Here is a 12,500-nt window from a genome sequence, read left to right as displayed (position 1 = left end):
TGGTTTGCTGTTAGTGGGAACGTATTTTTTCATGATATAACTTTTTATCATCTTTCTTCTTTCAGATATCTACGCGCGTGCACACACACACACACACACACACACACACACACACACACACACACACACACACACACACACACACACACACACACACACACACACACACACACACACTTAACTGTACAGCCAGACTGAGGCATAACTAGCCATAACTAGCCGCGGCAGTGAGGATGGGCAGGAAGAGATTTATTTCCCGTGACCAATGTGCTGAGAAGAGCGTTTTTCGGCCCGCGGTCACCTTGGATTCCCTGGAAGACTTGTAGGAAACGTTTATTTTTCCCTGACGAGCCCTGTCTGTGTACACCTTACGGTTGTCTCATGAATTTACGAGTACCCCACAGTTTTAGGACACTGATTGAAAATTTAGAAATAGATTGTGAATTTAAGATAGCACTGTCTCTTTTTTTCTGTCTTTCCATGTGTGTGTGTGTGTGTGTGCGTGTGAGACAGTCCATCCCTAGGGTTGAAAGATCCAGGCATTCCACAGCGTGCTTCCCTCTCCGCCCCTCCAGTCCTTCCCTCTCCTTCGCTCCTGAGTCGTGACCTCCCAGGCGTGTCTGGCCTCACCCTTCAGGTCTGCCACACCAACCCTGACTTTCGCTCGACTCCCGGAACTTTTCACAAAATATCACCCATTTTTCTGGTCACGGTAGGTCGGGCAATTAGCTAAAAGCCACTGAGCTGATGTGAACACCGGCAGTAAGGAGGGGAAGGGGCTGTTGCAACAAGGATTCCTCGAGTCCCAGAGTGCAGGAGGCGCTGTGCTGTGGTTTTTATTTCGTCGGTAATGGGCTAGGTCGCAGCTGCCTTCCAATAGACGTTCCTGAGTTCGGAAACACAGATAAATAAAACATAAACGCAAGAAATATATCGAGTGCGTGCGTGTGTACATAGGTGTGTGTGTGTGTGTGTGTGTGTGTGTGCTCCATCACTCCTGAAATGATACAAACACGAACCTGTTTATTCATTTATTTTTAGTATTGCATTTTCTTCGGCATCTCGCACTTCTATTATATTTATCTCACAAACTATTTCCACGCGTGTGTTAATTAATGCCTTCAAGCATAAGAATTACATGTGAAACGACTACTTTTCATTCTCAACCATCCGAGGCGAGTGAAGCGAGGTCCAGCAACAAGTTTTCACTCTCATTTCATTGCAGTCACATTCACCTTTTCTTCAGTTCAGTCCGTTACCCTCAAACCATTTCAATAATATTGTGATTATCTTTAACGTCACGTAAGTTTGATGCCCTCGTAGTCTGTCAGTGTACGTGGGATAGGAGAGCTTGAGATAAATTAGCGTTATTTCAATGAATCAAGTAATAATCAATAATCTGCTGGCCAGCGCTCCAATCATTTCCTGGGAAACGAAATCAACACACTTTGAGATAATGAGAGAGACTCATATAATACAAGCGGTCGTATGATGAAATATATACATATAATAGCCGGACACAGTTTATATTTTTCGTTCACTATACGAGTTCACATTCCGTACCAGCAGAAGAACGAATGGTCATTTCAATCAAAATATATAACGTGTCGCTCTTTCTGCCTTGGCTGCAAGTCACTGAAATGTCACTGTCACATGGTATAGATAAAATATTCTCTTGCACTGCCATGCTCATGAAAAATGCCATTATTGTTTTATTGTATTTGGTCTTTGGCTATGCGCCGTTTCATGTATTCCTTTTCTGGTCTTCCAAGATCATTTTTCCTCGTGACCGGGGCCTCGACCTCAGCCTCAGTGTAGCCTGGAGTTGGTCAGCACCATTAAAAGAAAGCTTCTATCTTCCTCCTTCGCAACATGAGATAACTTTTCGTGTTCCAACTGGCCTACTACTCCTTCATAATTTTCTTCCTCCTGCCATCCCGTCCCACATTCCCATCATTACATTCCTCCTCTTTTATCATCCGTCCCTGCCCTTCCTCTTGCCTCTCCCTCCTTCAACCTCTGCCACCCCCTCTCTTCTGCTCTAGCGTGGGAATTTCTCTCTTGCCTCTCCCACAGTAACTTAATAAAATCACCGCCATTACCCCGCGCCGTTACCCATTTCCTGGACCACAGGCACGTGCCACCGCTGCAATTACTGACACGAAATGTTGTCGGTGGGGGCGGGGGTGTAACCGCGTCATCTCCACCCCTTCCCTTGCCTACCTCAGGCCGCCCGTGTCTCCTCTCCCCGTCACTCCCCACTGCTGGGAACTGCGGGTGAAGTCGGCCGTGCTCGAACTCAGCCTAGTAAACTCCATTACGTTGACTTTGGCTTAATCTAGTTACTGGAGACGGTAAAAGTCTATGGTAAAGTTTGGGCCGCGAGGTAGTAGGGGAGGTACCTCGCTGGGCAGGTCACGTGAAGGAGGATGAGTTACGGAAGTGCGTTTTCCCAGCGGTGTCCACCCACTGGCGTGCAAAGTGGAGGGGCGGGGCGGACCATGCAGAGGCCCCACGCTGGTGTAAAGGCTGCAATGGATCGAAATGTGTCTGGGTGTTGAACGTCCTTCCTGACCTTCCCACACGCCGCCTCGTTAACCAGTATGTTTGTATGTACCTGTGTGCGTGTTTACTGAGTGGGCAGAGGAAAGTGTGTGTCCGTACTAGTTTGCATTATGGAAATACTGGCAAGAACAGATTGCACACAAGCAGGAAATATATTACAACTAAATAACCTCTATTAAACTCCGAACACAATATTTTAAATTTTATTTCACATTTTATTTTTCTTCCTGGTAATGCATCATCTGTTATTATTCTTTGTGGAACTCTGTACTGAGCACGTGACTTGTTTGTCTCCAGTATATCTCAAGACACACGCGCGAAAATTTATCACGTAAATAATTTTCATACGAAGTGACCTGCGACTCACCTTGCGATAATAAAGTAACCTACCCCTCACCCTGCAAACATAAAGGTGCGTCATACAAGCCGCCACGTGCACCATCTCTTCGTTAAAACCGACATGGCTGTAAAATTTGCACACCGTGTACCTATCCTTTGCCGCAGCGTTGCGTGAGCGGCCCCCCTCGTGCCGGGTTGACGGGAAATAGCACTTCTCTAATTTAGAGCACCTCCGAGGAGAGAAAGAGGCAATGAGAATCACGCGTATCTACCTCGGCGCCCGAGAGAATACCACCAAAGATGCTCCCGCTGCTCGCCGATGCCACTCCTTCTTGTGCCCCGTGACTGTTATTGCCGCCGTAATGCATGTAAGCGGTCTTTCGGAGACGCATGACCTCTCCCGCCCTTTCACCACTGGGTATAATTATCACACTTAAGATAAACGTCCCTCGTGCATGATACAGGGTGATAAAACAGGCTGGTTTTATTGTTTTGCTGTTTCCGCGTCCCCCTCCCTCACCAGGCTCCTTCCATTCCACCCCAGGCCCTCCTTCCCTGCCCCCTCCTTGCCTCGTGCGAATTACGGCTACCCGGGGCTATTTTCCGCAGCGGATAGACTCGTTCCGCTGCTTCATCCCTCTGCCACAAAGAAGGCTCCTGATTACGATAATGGAGTTCGAGAAGCGCACCGGCAGCCAGCGCCTGTCGGGCATAATGTGTTGGGCCTTAGAACGGAGAGACGCTGATTAGGGGGCTCTTGGAGATCAGGGTAGAGTATATATCGCGGGACTTCAGAGGCGTAGAGTCGAATGGGAGCTAGGGTAATGTTAGAGTCTTGCGGGTTGTATTTATCATCGTTTGATCAGTATCATACACCTGTACCTTGCACCTGCTGGAAGGTTATGGAGAGTTCCATATTTACTGGGGTCCTTGTCACACTCGTACATTCGTGGTTGAAGATGTGTAAGGGTAAATTTCTGTAAAAACGCCGTAAAAGGAAAATTTACATTACTGTAATGAAAAATATTATTTCCTTTGTGGCAGCACTGGTATTTATATTTTTTAAAAGATTAGATATAAAATTTCGTAAGTAGGCAATAAAAATAAGCCTGAGACTTGCACCCATTGACTTTATTGGCAACGAGGCGTACAGGTGTGGTTCAGACGAGCCAAGGAGGGGAGAGAAGTGCTAGGCAGGGATGTTTTCATTACCTAAGTGTTGATGCCACGAGTGATCCACTTTGTCATAAGGCGCACGAGGCAGATGTCAGTGGATGAGGGAAGCCGAGGAAATGATGTGATATTGATGCGAGGGACGAGGTGGGAACGACGTGCAGGTCCTGGCCGTGTGACGAGATAGTTTATGTATTATGTGAATGCAAGTACTCACTGAAAAACCAACTCACTTCATGTCACTCAGATAACCAGTCAATGTGTGTGTTTTCGTGTAGGTGCGCGCGCATACACACGCTGTTGCCCTCACAGATATAATATAAAATACTCGCGGCCATAAATAGATACACAAATCCGAGGTGAGCGGCCCCCGTAATGCGGTGACAGTGGCGTGAGATAAGAGAGGTAATCTTTCTCGCGCTCGCATGAATATATGTAAACAGGGACGGCAGGGAGAGGCGGAGAGAGAATAGGATTGGGGCGAGAGGAGGGAATGGGACAGGGATGATGTTATGGAAAGGAACGAGGAACAGTGCAGGGAGTGAAAGGGAGGAAGAGGACAGGACGTGGTCTCGGGTATGGAAAGGGAAGTTATTGGTGATTAAACCATCATAGTATATCCCTCTACGTGACACGTTTATTGGCTACTCGTTCCCTTCATATAAAAATAATGCTCAAAGACGGTCATTTCCAGAGACTCGTACACTCGTATGAAGGAATTTTTATCATCACATAAACATTTCCTGCTCGTATACTCCTACAAATCACTTTTTTAGCACCACATAATCATTCTGTACTGTGTAAACCAGAAATGAAAAGATCACAAAGACAAAACCTATACATTCGCACCATTTTCAAAACCGCAACAAGAGCACTGCATCAAGACCTAACAGGCAGCGAGGCAACAAGACAACGAGACGCTCCTGAAACAGTCTTCAAGCGAGTAACCCTCACTGGCTGCCAACCCACGAATAATATCAAAGATGCTCGTCGACCCATAAATATCAAATACAATAGAAACGGGGAGGCAACGATTCCACATATCTGTCATCGCATGTATTTATTGACCTGTATATAACACCAACAATAATCGCGGGAGGGATAAACGTGCATTTGTCTTGAGCGAAATCACCCAAGGTAGGAATTGAATCTAATCCTCAATATGCCGCGAGGGAAACAGACACAGAGGGTCGGGAGGGAAAGGAGGAACCAGCGAGGGAGGAAGCAGAGGAGTTGGAAGGAGAAACATTGTTTACCGGAGAGAGAGAGAGAGAGAGAGAGAGAGAGAGAGAGAGAGAGAGAGAGTCTGTGTGTACGTGTATGTTTGTGAAAGTTAGGCATATAAAGAACGAGGTAAAAGAAAAATTTAAAATAATTACCAGGCAAATAGTATCATAAAAGAAAGGAGACGAGAAAAGTGTGTTTCTGGGAATGTAAAAAAGGACGAGGGTAAAAAGTGAGATAAGCACTGAAAAAAATAGGAAAAATGTTAGGTATACATCATTAAAGAGAGAGAGAGAGAGAGAGAGAGAGAGAGAGAGAGAGAGAGAGAGAGAGAGAGAGAGAGAGAGGATGCAAGGGAGGGAGGACCAACGAAGCAGATGGTGCCAGTAATTAACCAGATGGCATCGTGTGGGCCAGGTACAGAGGGGCTTGTGGTTGCAGATGGCCAATTTAGAGGCAGGAGATGGCTTAACCGCACCATCCCTCTCAGAAATACAATTCATATGTAAGGGGCTAATCGAAGGCAGCCATCGGTCGCAATGGCTCTGTCGAATACGTCATTGTTCAGGTACGTCACTGGCCAGTTCGGGAGCTTACGGCTTGTCTGCAAGGAGGATAGTGATTAGCACCACATTGGGGAACAAATGGGATTGGGTATGGAACGGAAGGAAATAGGCACCCTGCTAATTGTTATCCTTTACTGTAAGGGAAATGGGATGATGAAATGGGGTTAAAATTGAGAAACAAGGTGAACTGATGGAAAAGCTGACGAAAGTAGGACATTTTCTTGATAGCTTTGGTTGTTCTGAGCTCGCTGATTTTGAAATATAGACCAAAGGTTAGGAAGGTAAAGGTAAAGGAAGAAAGAAACGTGACTGCATTGTTCAAAGTGCACTATGACTAACAGATTAACAGTTAACAGAACCACTGAAGGGCAAGGAAAAGATGGAAATAATAATGGCTTGAAATACGTTGACGTAATAGAAATTTGAAAATAAAATAATGAAAATGTGTTCGTGTGTTGGTAGTAAAAAGTGGTGCCTAATAGTGAATAAAGAAATGGCTGTTGATATTAGATGAAGCCCACGGGAAGGGAGAGAAAGATGACGAAAAGGTTGTGGTCAGGAGCAGAGGAATGGAAGAGTATCGTGCCGACTAGCAAAACAGGGACTAGTTTTTTTCTTTTTCCCTGTCTTTTTCCTCGCAACATTTTTGTGGCTGTTTTTTGGTACCTTAGTTTTTGCCACCCAATCCTTTCACAATATTTCCTCCTCTACTTGGTCTTGCTCTTCTCCTCCTCCTTCTCCTCTTTCTTCTCTCCCTCTTCCTCTTCTTGTCCTCAAGGGGAAAAGTGCATGAATATCTTAATTGAAAAGCCTTTAACTTATGAGTCACTCTATCATGGCTAATTTACTGCATCCACCTCTAGAAAGGCGCGTCTCGCAGCCAGCCCAAGCAGCCGCGGAACCCACGAGATTTATGGGTCCGTTCCTCCCGCATCAGCATAATGCGTTCGGAGCATCTTGTGCCGCGAATTTACTCCCCATCTGTAATCTAGGGGGAGGACGTTGCGACATTTTTCAGGGTGTTGTATTTTTCTTTTCTTTTATAGTCTGCTCACTGCGGCGGCGGCGGAGCTGGCAACGGTGACGGTAACGCTGGTGGTGGTGGTGGTGGTGGTGGTGGTGGTGGTAGAGGAGTATTTTTGTGGTGACCTGTGAGTCTCTTGTCTTTTTTTTATAATCGAAAGATTTTTTTTCTGGGCTTGGTTTGTGCGTAATTGGTGAATGAATTTTAAACTCTTTTTTTCTGCTAGAAAAGTGTTTTCTGAAAGGAGAGAGAGAGAGAGAGAGAGAGAGAGAGAGAGAGAGAGAGAGAGAGAGAGAGAGAGAGAGAGAGAGAGAGAGAGAGACCATTTGATATGCTACAAGGCTAAGCTATAATTTTTATTGTAACGCTTAAAAAAAATCTTTTAAATGAAATCTTGCAGCTTTTTAAAGCTGTCAAGACTCAGAAAAGATAAAGAAAACATATTGTGTATTTTGGAGCTCACGACGCCATTTTGGTATTATAAAGCAACACTACAGTAACGGAAGAGCAAACACGCATCAGGACCACTTATGCTTGCCAGGCGGTGAAAGTAAGCAGCGTCAAGGGAACCCTTATTTAATTCCATCTGTACATAGACTCACCAAATAAGAAGCTCAAGTTCCGTAAGTCGTATTTGCTTAACAGAGTGTTCATCCATCTTCGCAGGTGCCTTTCTTGTTTACAATTCCCTAAAGCTGGCCAGGCAACCTCCACGTCACCGAGCAGCCTCTGTTTCCCCGCACACGTTACTCGCCATTAGCACGAGCGAGTATTACCCACCAGCTTCCTGTCCACCATGTAGCTAAGCCTAAGCCGGGTATTCCCCACCCCTACCCTTGGTATATCCCGATCCCTAGGCCTGTCTACCTCAATTAATCCCTGTCTAGCCTCTTTCACGCCTCAGCATTAGAGGCTAAACTCCATATCTGTTCTTGGTTAACAAGGAAGAAGAAAGCGAAGGGCGGAATAAAAGAGGGAAATGGGATGATTTGTTCCGGCGGGAGTTATAATGAGCGTGTCACCGCCCTCCACCTGCTCATTTGTATTCATGAGAGTACTGCATCGGGGGAGGCTCTGCCCATTTTGTCCTAGGCTGTGGTGAGGCTGCTACGGAGTGAAGCCACGAGGGCTGAGCCGTGACGCACTCCTTTGTTTTATATGTTTATATATTCATGATTTCGCACCTCACTCATTCATATTATTATTTCTTTTTACGTAAAAGAGAGGCAGACTAAGAGGAAATCATTTTTCCTCTTAGTGTGCCTCATGCTTACAAGGCCGTTCCCGAAAAGAAACAGGAAAACTACGATACATGAGCAATTTAGTTTCTGATGACACTACTCTTTTGAAAAGTTCAACTCGTAGGAAGAGGAAAAGAGAAACTGGAAGAGAGTTCCAGATTTTACCAGTAAATGGGGTGAGTTAAAATAATGGTTAACTCTTGCATTAGTACTAAACAATCTTGTATTTTTGTTGGAAATACTGAAGAAATGTTTATATGTAGTTACATATATATTTTTTGCTCATAGTTTGTGATCGAACAAGCTAACGCGCAGATTATTGTTATTATATGATATTTGTTAGCAAATTAGCAAAGGAAAATATTTGTTATTCTCAAAATATAGAAGTCAGATTGCATTTCCGTTTTGTTACTGAGACACATGTTCATGCTCGTAATGTAGTGGTGTGGTAACTTATTTTTTACTATAGTCTTTCATGAAAAAAAAAAAAAAATGTATAAAAAGTGCAGAATGGTGACTTTGCTGCGTCTTGGAAACTTTCTGTTGAAGGATAATTGTTTGACGTAGTAGCTGATATGTGTATGCCAAGCAAAACAAATGTCCCTTTCTTCGTGTATCTGCGCAGCAAATTATGAAATAAATTAGTTTCCCAAACCCAAACGCACGCAGAACGACATTTACTGACGCTTTGACCAAAACTCAACGTTAAATTTGAGAATGAAGCCAATTCTTACTCCATAATTCACTTGGAGGTTGGCAAAATGATAATTTCATTCTAATTAGTATTTCATAATGTATATATATTCCCATGGCAGACCTAAGCGAGAAATGCTGGAAAATTTACACAGCTGAGGCAAGAAAGGCAAGTGTGCCAGTTTTCATTAATTATATTCCTGGAGACTCCAAGGAAGAAAAATTAGTGATGCATAAATAAGATGAAGTAATTTCCCCATTCGTTCTCGAAGAGAAGAATGGGGAAAAATGTTCGTGGCGGATGCAACGGACCAACAAAAGGGAGGAAATGTATGATATATCTTTGCTATTATATCTGTTGATACTATCTTTGTTTTCGAATACGCTTAAGACGCTTTCATTGATATTGCATCGCTGCCAAATGCGAAAAAAAAATAAAAGGTTTTCCTTTATAATGGTGAACTCTGCTTATTTTCTCTCTGATCTATTTCGTCCGCAAAGGTACAACAAAAGAGATAAGAGTAAGCAAGATTCTTCATCATGAAGTAAAAGCACATTTTTTTTATATTAAGGGAACTGAAATCAACTGTGATCTCCCAACATTACGCAGACACTTTCAGCCACTAACCACCTGCTCACCACCACGCCGCCACCGACACCTTTTCACTTGTCATTCATCTCCGCATTCGGGTCCCGTTATCTACTCAGCACCATCGTGACAGCTACTCGCCAGCCCTTCGGCTGTCACTCAGTACCACCCACTCTACTCATTCGCTGACGGCTTGCTGTCAACACGCACTCAACCCACCCACTAGCAACACCGCTCCACACACTCACCAACACCTTCCCAAAACATGAATTCGCCCCATGCAGCCTGAAATCGGAGAGAAGCAGATGAACCGATATGTTCGTGGCCTCACATTACGTCAGTATAAGACCCTTTTAACGCAAGACACATCTCCTATTCATTCTGTTCCTCGCATTCTCACCGAAGCGTATTTAGCAATGAGATTATGTCGGTAATATCGATACAGTCGTAGTTTCCATTAAGGGCCGCAAGCACAAAACAGATTGGCTTAATTATTGCGTTTTGGAGACTATTGCCGCGCGTGTCATTAGATGAATACCGCAGGCAAGATTTGCGGCTGGGTGATGGTGATGGTTTATGGTCGTAATGGTGCGCAAGTATGAGAGTGAAGAGAGAAGTGGAAGTAGATGGCCACCGGGGTGTTGTTGATGCCGACCGCTGTGGTGGAAAATCCGGAAAGCTCGCGTGCAGTGGAAGTTACGTTACGGCGTGTGACTGGTGGGTGGTTGTGGTGGCTGATGTTGTAGTAATGTACTTGTTGTGGTTATAAAGTTAAAGGTAAAGTTGGGTCATACACTGTAGCTGCGCATGGCCTCGCGCTTATCTCTGTCTCATTGGCCTTTGAGTCTGAGGTATATGATGTCCCTCACCCCGTGTCACAGAGCTACTGTGACCCGAGATTCCACAGTTTATCTCCCAAAGGAAAGGATGAACAGCTGGGTGAGCTGTGCGCCCTCTGCCCCATCTCGAACTGAATCTGAGGACTCATAACCTAGCCACTGCACCACGAGGCGCTGCTCTACAGTTAGTAGCGGTGAAAATAAGGACACTGAAAATTTGGGAGGCAATAGCTCATAGGATTTGAATAGAAGAGTTGACATTATACTGAAAATAAGATCAAGAAACTGGTCCTTATTTGCTACAGAGGGAGCTGAAAATTAAATCCATGAAAAAAATAATCGCAGGATAAGACAGAAAGCGATAGATGAGATTGCTGAGAGTGTGTATATAGACAGTCAGTGTGTACTCGTACGTTCCGGATGAGAAGACGGGAGATGACCAGCGGGGAAAGGTATGTTCGCTTTAGTATGTATACTCCGCTGGCCTGAACGAGCAGGGCTGCCATCAAAAAGACAGTCATATTTGATGCATACGTTTGTACTCTGTATCTCACCCACTGCCGCTACTCTGTGCATCCCAAACTATGGCTCTCCCTCTCCACCCTACCCACTCGTAACCACCTACCGAGTTCTGGTGTTGAGCGGCAGTTTTTCTCCTCGTAAATTATCCTGAGTAACTGAAATCGGTGGGAGAGAGAGAGAGAGAGAGAGAGAGAGAGAGAGAGAGAGAGAGAGAGAGAGAGAGAGAGAGAGAGAGAGAGAGAATGTCATGAATGTTAATGGGTATCCTGCTCATGTCTATTGCACTAGTTTGATATCCCTTTCATTACATTACACAACCCTCTAGCTAATGACTGGTACATACGAGGAGGAAATGTAATCGTAATTTTTCTGTGTTCGATTCAGTACAATTTTGGACTTTTCATTTTTCTTTTACAAAATTTTATTAGTTTTATGTAACATATATTAAGGACATGTTGCAGTTCTCGTATAATTCCATTAAATCCGTTGCCTTTGTTTCTCTTGTAATTAGACATTTCATCATCACAAGCATTTTCTCCTCCAACAAAAGAAGAGAGGTGGAAGGGCCACGCAATACAACGGGAAGACTTTGTTGTGTGTCGCTCCGGGAAAGTTTAAAGTGGAAGAGTTCGAAAAAAGGAAGAATCAATTTAGGTCGTAGGGTAACTTGATATTCCCATGAAGGAGAACAAACCATAGAAGGGAAGCGAAAAAAAACGGCAGAACAAGGTAGACTATTGCAGTTTAACTAATTGGACACTAGTTTTGGTTATGGTTCGTCAGTGCGGTATAATAATGGCCACTACAAAGCCTCATTGTAGCCAGGAGATTAAGGTCAGGCTATCATCATGCTCTTGTCACCATAAAGACCAGTTTTTCTTTTTTTTCTTTATTTTTATATTTTATACTTTAACGTTGTGTGAGAAACAGACTAAACGAGGGAAGTAAATTGGTATTCTCTACCTCATTATACGTTTTTTCTAACAAGGGGGTTATCCAAGGGCAAAGAAATGAAGGAGGAGAGTCTGTTGAACTTGCCGCTCGCGAAACTCAAAGTAAGTCACAAAAAGTCGGTCAGCTCAGTTTCAGAGGAACCTCGATACTTTTAACTCTCTATGACTTGACCCTTCTTTTTCCCAGGAATGGATTCTTAGGACACCTTCAGAACTAAATTCTCCAACAATTTCGGATTAGTGTTCGAATCATCATCTCTACTTGTTGTGCAGCGGTAGTTTAGCAAACTTTTCTTCATTACTGAAAACCTTGCCATCCTCTTCTGAATATCGAAGAAAACAAATACATGAGGTTCCCAATATCACCGCCTACAAGCAACCTTCGCGCTCCCTGTCCTCCTTCGCCACAACCCTCGCTGATGACACACACCCAGCATAAATAACTGTCAGCCATAAATTACGCAGACAATGCCAGTAATTACACCCACGTAAGGTTGATAAATATTTCACAACCATGGCACACAACTCGCCTTAACGCACCTCCTAAACCACGGTAATAACAGCCACCCTTTACAATAGATGGCAACAGCGGTGCGGCGCCGGTACTTCTTATCATGTCGTCACTGCCTATACATACAGTTCCTCATACGGACAGAGATGCAGCCTTCCCTTCACCTGTAGCTTCTTCCTTGTCCACGTTTAGCGATGCACTGCTGAAATAGTTATGGTATTATCTTTTGTAAATGTTTTAAAATTTAAGAATCGTGTTACT

Source organism: Scylla paramamosain, chromosome 24 (assembly GCF_035594125.1).
Source record: "Scylla paramamosain isolate STU-SP2022 chromosome 24, ASM3559412v1, whole genome shotgun sequence".
Classification (NCBI taxonomy): domain Eukaryota; kingdom Metazoa; phylum Arthropoda; class Malacostraca; order Decapoda; family Portunidae; genus Scylla; species Scylla paramamosain.
This window is presented reverse-complemented; position numbering follows the sequence as displayed.